The following is an 8,466-nucleotide window of genomic DNA, read 5'->3' as shown; positions in this document are numbered from 1 at the left end:
CAAAGGAAAAAGAAAATGAAACATGTTTATGATCATGATATAAGGATTTATGTTATGAAATGAGGAAAAGGAAAATGTTGAGGTATATGTTATGCATATTCAATTAACGATCTGAATTCAACAAAGGAAAAAGAAAAGGAAACATGTTTATGATCATGATATAAGGATTTATGTTATGAAATGAGGAAAAGGAAAATGTTGAGGTATATGTTATGCATATTCATATGAATATGTTGAGGATAATATGAAAAGGGTTACGAAAATGTTTATGAAAAGTTTATGAAAATGTTTATGTTTAAAGTTGATGCATCATTATGAAAATTCTTTTGTTTAAAGTTCATGCATCATGAAAATGTTTACGCAAATGGTTATGTTTAAAGTTAAGAATCTTCATGAAAATGTTATTTTAAGTACAAGTATTTTTCACTGTTGCATGCGATTTGTATATGTAATACTTGTTATCAAAGATTATGGTGTGTTGAGTCTTTAGATTCACTATGTGTGATTGATGCAGGTGAATATGATGTTAATGTTATGGAGGTCTTGATGGTTGACTTTGCTGGACTGAAGGTGCACATAACCCGAGGACCGACGCTAGTTTCCGCATTAGTTTATGACTTATGATTTTAAGGAATGTTAAAGATATTTTTATGTCTTTTATTTATGTTATGAGGGATTTTTGAGAGGTTATAGTATGAGCTATACTTTTCAAATAATCTTTTTAGGTTCGTAAAACATTTGACTATTTTATGATTCAATATATTTTTCCTTTGTAGTTTTAAATGGTAGTTGGATGTTTATTTTTAAAATGGTGACAAGATATTTTAAAGTATTTATATATATGTATATTTTTAATTATGGAGATTAAGGAGGAAAAAAATAAAATTTTAGCATGTTTTAATATAACGAGTAGCAGACGTTTCTGTTGGTATCGCAGCAAAGGTCCTGTACAGAGTTGTGCCACCATCAGCGCCGGAAAGATCAATCGTCAAGCCTCAAACTTGTAAGTTTAAATGCTTTATATGATTTTATGATGTTTCCTGCATAGTTATATGAATTATATGTTTATGTCACATGTTTAATTTCTTTATGAGGATATATGATTTATATGCTTTGAATTTTTTTACGTGATACGATATGAAATAAGAAATTATTTGATTTTAACGCATGTTGGTTTGGTGGTGGAATTGGACGGTGTTGATTTTTGGGTTTTAGTATTGACGTTCTACTTTTTGGGTTATAGTTAATCGTGAATATTATGAATGTTTTATGTGACACATAGGTTTTCTAAGAAAATATTTATGACTCATGGTTACTAGTCGAAATAATTTTTGGGAATTAGACGTAAGGAATAATGATTTAAGGATTTGCAACGACTTGGGAGTAAGAAAATGTATAAATTGTGATTTTAAGTTTGATGAAAGGTAAGATTGATTATGAGAATTGATTTTGGGTTAATAAGTTTAAATATTTTGAAATTATGGGAAACTAGTAGAAGGAAATTAAGAAATTCAAGAACTTATGGGTTAATCGTAAGATTTTCGAAATTGAGGACCAACTAAGATAATTTGAGGAAATTAAGAACTAATTTTGTAATTTTTAAGGAATTTGGGAACTAGTTTAGCAATAAGTGATAATTGAATGGTTTAAATGATAAGAATTTTTGAGGATGTAGACTTTTAAGAACATTTGGAACCTCGGGATATCTGGGTTATCATGTAAGAAATTTTAATCAAGGGTTTTTAAGGATAAATCGATATTAGGCTTGAAAATCTAAGCGTTAGCTGATGTGTTTGATATTTTAAGATTGAAATTTGATAAGTTGACGACAATTTCTGGTAAAAAATAAGGAAAGTAATATACGATAAGTATGATCATTAATCTTTTAATATTGGGAATTGTATGAAAAGTTGAAATTCGAGGTTATAATAGTAAGAGCACTAAGTCATTTGGGTCTTTTAAATTGCGAATTGCAAAATAAGGATTTAGAAGAAAATTTATTTGGGATCAAGAGGACGTAAGGACATTCTAAACTCAAGTTTGATCGAGTAGCGCAGCAGAAGCGTGGATTTTTGGGATACTAGAACTAAGTCTAAAATTTGGGTTATTAAGTGTAGAACCCGTAGATCGGACTACGTATAATCCATGCATAATTTCTAGTATTTAAATTAAAAATGATTTATTTATTATTTAAAGAATTTTAAAGTTGTTAGTCATGATTTTTTTTTTAATCGCATAAGTATGGTTTTATCGTTTCAGTTAAATAAGTGAGGCCGGATTGGAGTTGTAGTTTTGAAATAAAATTTAATATTAAGAAAACATTCCTAGAATTTATTTAAGATAAATAATAAGTTAATTTAATGTAAAAGAAGGTTTAAGGAATTATTTAAGTAATTTAAAGATTTAGTCATGCATGCAAGATAATGTTATTCCATAATTAACTTATTAATTCACTAAAATATTTAAAAAGTAGATAAAACACTAAAGATTTAAAATACATTATGTAAGCAATATTTTTCCTCCCATTACCCTACAATTTTCGGCCATTTCACTTTGTAGGATTTAAATTTGTCAGATCGTGATTGTGACTCGTATTCGTATTCATATCTGGCGATTGATCCATCTACATAAAACAACAAAACTGGGCGGCGGGGACATCAATAACACTCTCACGGGTCAATTGAGCCTTGGCCAACGTATCAGCATATTAACGTATTTGTATTTGTATTCTTATTCGCATTCATATTCATATTCTTATCAACGAAAACATAATCGTCGAGCTCCCACTGGGACCATAACCCTCACGATATTTCCAACATATCATCGTATTTAGTCACAATCCCTTCACGTCCTTCAACATGTGGTATTTCCATAACTTAATAAAACATGAATAATAATTTTGTTTTTCTTTTAAACCAAGCATGCACCATATCTTTTAAATGTCTATAATTAAATCATAAAAATCAATGAACGTTTAAAAAAAATATAATTTTAACATATACATATCCATGATGATTTAAAATAATAATATTAACATATAAAACAGTAATTAAAGTACTGCCATTACGTTTACTAATTTTTAAATGTAAAATGACTGTTTTACCTCTATATGTAAAATTTCACCTTTTTGACATTTTCTTAATTTCATTGACTCTAACATGTCCCAAATAATTATATAAGCTTACATGAATTTTTCCATATTTTTTATTTACATTAAATCGAGGACTTTTAATTTAATCTTTTTATAAGACGTATTACTGCGTTTAAATCCTGAATTAAACCAAACCTTAATATAAAATTTCCAAATTAAAAACTAAGACTTTTAATAATTATTTGAGCTTAAATAAAATTTTTCATAATTTTATTAAGCTTAAATCTAGGAGTTTCAATAACTTCTTCAATTAATGTTTCATGCGTCGATTAAATCCAGGATAAATCCAAAATTCTTTATTTTGATCACCAATTTTAAACATAGCATTTTTATTATTTATTCTACCCTTGTGAGCCATGAACCACTGTCGTGGACCCATGGTTCCAATTTTAGCCTTTTAATTTTCGAATTTGACACCTTATCAAACCATCCGAGCCATCTCCCAATTTACTCGTGTGGGGACCCGGACGCTAATCAAGTTCTTATTCATCATTGGGACTAATTAATCAATTAAAACAGGGTCTAAATTTTTTTTTTTTAAAATGCGGAACGTAGTGACATACAAACCTATATACATCTCAGTATATAAAATACAATACAAGTCCTGTACTGCATACATTCAAACTAACTACGGTTTAAACAACTAATGTCAAGTGTCCAACCCTATCTACAATCCAAGTCCGGAGCCTCCACTCTAATCTCGATCTCTCCTCATTTCCTGGACCCTGATCCTGTTCCACCTGTTGTCAAGTACACATACAGACAAGACAACAGCCGGATAACTCCGGTGAGAATAAATCCCAATATAAATCAATGAATCATGCAATCATATAAACAATATAAAGCATGTAATCAGGTAACATGAATATGAATCCAAATCTGAAACATAAACAATATTAAATCAAACTGTCGACACATAATTAAGACTAGACTCCATCCTAGTCTAGGGATACCGGTTTCCAGATGTGGTATTCCTATATCGAATTCCGTAAAGGATGGAACCATAATTTCTATTACTCGATATAACCAGTGCCCTGGTATTCCTATATCGAATTCCGTAATAGAAGAATTCCAATACCCTTTACTCGATATAACCAAATATGGTGTTCCTATATCGAATTCCGTAATAGATTACATTACTCGATATAACCACACATCCAGTGTCCTGACCTAACCGTCAAGGACTGTAGCTCTATCGCCAATATCCTATCTTGAGACATCGTGCAATGTGCCGTGGCGATCCCACCACTATCCGGCACTTCTGTCACAAGATAACTAGTCTAATACCTGTCATCTAATTTCAAGAGAACAAGTACATTAATCACTGTAATGTAAATATCCATGCAATAAAATAAAGTATGTGATTTAGGGAAACCCAAGTCTAAACCGACTCAAGTCCATCTCCCAATACCACATTGACTTATACCTTTCTTTCGTCGGTTTCTGGCTCAGTCGAAGTCCTGAACTCAAAGCCTGTCTGGTACTGACAATATCAATAATCTCATATCAATATACCAGTCAATTCCATAACAATCTGATCAATCTGGAATTAATTCAAAATCAACGGTATAACGGTACAATTCTAATATCCCCGTCTATACCAATTCACCAGATAATAGTTACAATCTATAACCCATATCCAATACAATCTATAATCAATCCATAATCCAAATCTGTCCGATATCAACTGATTATAATCAGAAAATCATAGCAATTCCATAATCAGTCTATTTCTTAACCTGACTTCGATTCTATAATGTCTAACATGTCAAGAACATCATATATGAATCCTATTCAATTCTGACAATATCATAATTTCAAAGCATGTCAAAACGTAGCAAAACTTACGTCAAAGTGTAGCCTACGTCGATAGTATTACAGTACCGAAGTCGGTTTACAATTCAGACGGACGGATTTCTCCGAAAAGGCGTAAGGATTTTCAACACATATACAGGAACTTTTCTCGATTCCTTTCTTTTCTTTTTTTTTTCTGAAGGAATAACGTATATATGTATATATATATCCTATGATTCTCGGTTAATGATACGTGTCATCTTCATAAATTTCGGTCGGCGCTCGAGCGGTAAGAAAATACCGCTCGAGCGCGGTACTTTCTGCCCAAATCCTTTCCGGATTGCACATTGGCGCTCGGGCGGTCACAATTTACCGCTCGGGCGCCACAGTCTCTGCCCGAACATTTCCTTGTTGAACATTGGCGCTCGGGCGGTCGTAATCTACCGCTCGGGCGCACTACTTCTGTCCGAAACTTAGACAAGTCATGTGTACTCTTATTTCGTGTCCCGATTAATCCTTTCATAATCATATCAAATTATAAATCAATAATTACCGATTACTGGGATTAAATTTCCGGGCATTACATTTCTCCCCCCCTAAGATACGATTTCGTCCTCGAAATCACAGGCAATCTATCATATCAAGAAGGAGTATATACACAACTGTATAAGGAATTTACATTAACAAAACAATGCTGGGAATTCTTGTCTCATATCAGATTCAGTCTCCCAAGTGGCTTCTTCAACACCATGACGAGTCCATTGAACTTTCACAAGAGGAATAGTCTTTGTTCTGAGCTGTTTATCTTTACGATCGATAATCCGGATCGGTTTCTCGACATAACTCAATGTCTCATCCAGCTCGGTCTCGTCTGGTTGAATCACGTGAGAATCATCAGGGAGATATTTCCGCAGCATTGATACATGAAAAACATCATGTATTCCAGATAATGAAGGCGGTAATGCTAGTCGATAGGCACGGTCTCCTATCTTCTCGAGAATCTCATAAGGACCCACGTATCGTGGAGACAATTTCCCTTTCTTCCCAAATCGCACAACACCCCTGAAAGGAGAAATCTTCAGGAATACTCGGTCTCCTGCCTCAAATACCAACGGTCGTCGTCTGAGGTTGGCATATTTGGCTTGTCGGTCCTGAGCTGCCCTCATTTTCTTCTGAATCAACTTTACTTTTTCATTCATATCTCTGATCATGTCAGGTCCAGTCTCAGGAACTTCAGAGATATCATCCCAGTAAAGAGGCGATCGACATTTCTTTCCGTACAACGCTTCGAATGGAGCCATCTCAATACTTGTTTGATAGCTATTGTTGTACGAAAACTCGCAAAGAGGCAATGCATCTTGCCAATTAGTGCTAAAATCCAGCACTACAGCTCTCAGCATATCTTCTAATGTCTGGATCGTACGTTCTGACTGTCCGTCAGTTTGTGGATGATATGCGGTACTCAAATGCAACTTCGTACCGAGAGCTTGATGCAAACTCTGCCAGAAGTGCGAAGTAAACCGAGAATCACGGTCTGAAACAATCGACTTCGGCACTCCGTGTAGTCTGACAACTTCCTTGACGTAGATATCGGCCATCTGATCGTATCTTTAGGTCATCTTGTATGGAATGAAACATGCCGATTTAGTCAATCGATCAATCACGACCCAAATCGCATCATAACCTCGGGAGGATCTCGGTAATTGTGTCACAAAATCCATGGAAATATGATCCCATTTCCATTCAGGAATAGACAAACTCTGTAACAATCCTCCTGGTTTCTTTCGTTCAGCCTTCACCTGTTGGCAATTCAGACACTTTGATACAAATGTAGCAATGTCTGCTTTCATTTGTTTCCACCAATATTGTGTCTTCAAATCATTATACATTTTCCTGCCACCAGGATGAATGCTAAATCGACTGTTGTGTGCTTCTGTCAGTATTCGCTGTCTCAACTCCGAAACATTCGGTACAACAAGACGATTATTCACATACAAAGTACCATTTTGGACCTGATATTCTGACCGATGTCCAGCTTTGACCAAAGCAATCGACTTCTGCACATTCTGATCAACTCTTTGAGCCGCTTTAATTTTCAAAATCAGCTCTGGTTCCGCTTGAATAGTATATAATCTCATTGGTCTCTGATCTGTCTCAAATACTAATCCAGACAAACAGCAGTCTTCAATCAAATTCGAAACACCTATCGTCGATAAGGATAGTGCACATACCTTTCGACTCAGCGCATCTGCTGCTGCGTTGGATTTCCCTGGATAGTATGTAATCTCACAATCAAAGTCTTTCAATAAATCCAGCCATCTTCGCTGTCTCATATTCAACTCTGATTGGGAAAACAGATATTTCAAGCTTTTATGATCAGAATAAATTTCGAATTTCTCACCGTACAGATAATGTCGCCATATCTTTAATGCAAAGACTATAGCTGCCAATTCAAGATCATGAATTGGATATCGAGTTTCATGGGATTTCAGCTGTCTCGAGGCATAAGCAATCACATGCCCCCGTTGCATCAATACACAACCCAATCCTCGGTGAGATGCATCGCAGTAAACAACAAATCCACCAGTGCTTGAAGGAATCGTCAACACAGGAGCACTGGTCAATCTCTTCTTTAGCTCAAGAAAACTGGTCTCACATTCCTCAGACCAGACAAATGGAGCATTTTTCTGAGTTAGCTGAGTAATTGGTTTGGCAATACTCGAGAAATCTTAAATAAATCGGCGATAATACCCCGCCAAACCCATAAAACTACGAATTTCTGGTACAGATGTCGGTCTTGGCCAAGAATTCACTGCCTCAACCTTACTGGGATCAACTGATATACCATCTCCGGATATAATATGTCCCAAAAATATCACCTGTTTCAACCAGAACTCGCATTTCGACAATTTAGCATACAATTTCTCAGCCCTCAAAATTCTCAACACAGTCCTCAGATGATTAGCATGTTCAATCATATTCTTCGAATAAATCAATATATCATCAATGAATATGATAACAAAATCATCCAAATATTTCTGAAAGACTCGGTTCATCAATCCCATAAATACCGCTGGTGCATTCGTCAATCCAAATGGCATGACAATAAATTCATAGTGTCCATACCTGGTTCTAAATGCAGTCTTTGAGATATCAGAGTCCCTGACTCTCAGTTGATGGTATCCCGATCTCAGATCGATCTTGGAATATACAGATGAACCCTGCAGCTGATCAAATAAATCATCAATACGAGGCAATGGGTATTTATTCTTTACCGTTGCTTTGTTCAGCTGCCGGTAGTCGATACAAAGTCTCATCGACCCGTCTTTCTTTCTCACGAACAGTACTGGAGCACCCCAAGGAGATACACTCGGTCTGATATATCCCTTGGCCAGTAAATCCTCCAACTGTTCTTTCAACTCCTTCAATTCGATTGGTGCCATCCGGTAAGGAGCCCTCGAAATCGGAACTGTTCCTGGCATCAATTCAATGCTGAAGTCTATTTCTCGAATCGGAGGTAA

Source organism: Primulina eburnea, chromosome 1, assembly GCF_022965805.1.
Source record: "Primulina eburnea isolate SZY01 chromosome 1, ASM2296580v1, whole genome shotgun sequence".
In the NCBI taxonomy this organism is placed as follows: Eukaryota; Viridiplantae; Streptophyta; class Magnoliopsida; order Lamiales; family Gesneriaceae; genus Primulina; species Primulina eburnea.
Note: the sequence above shows the minus strand (reverse complement) of the source record.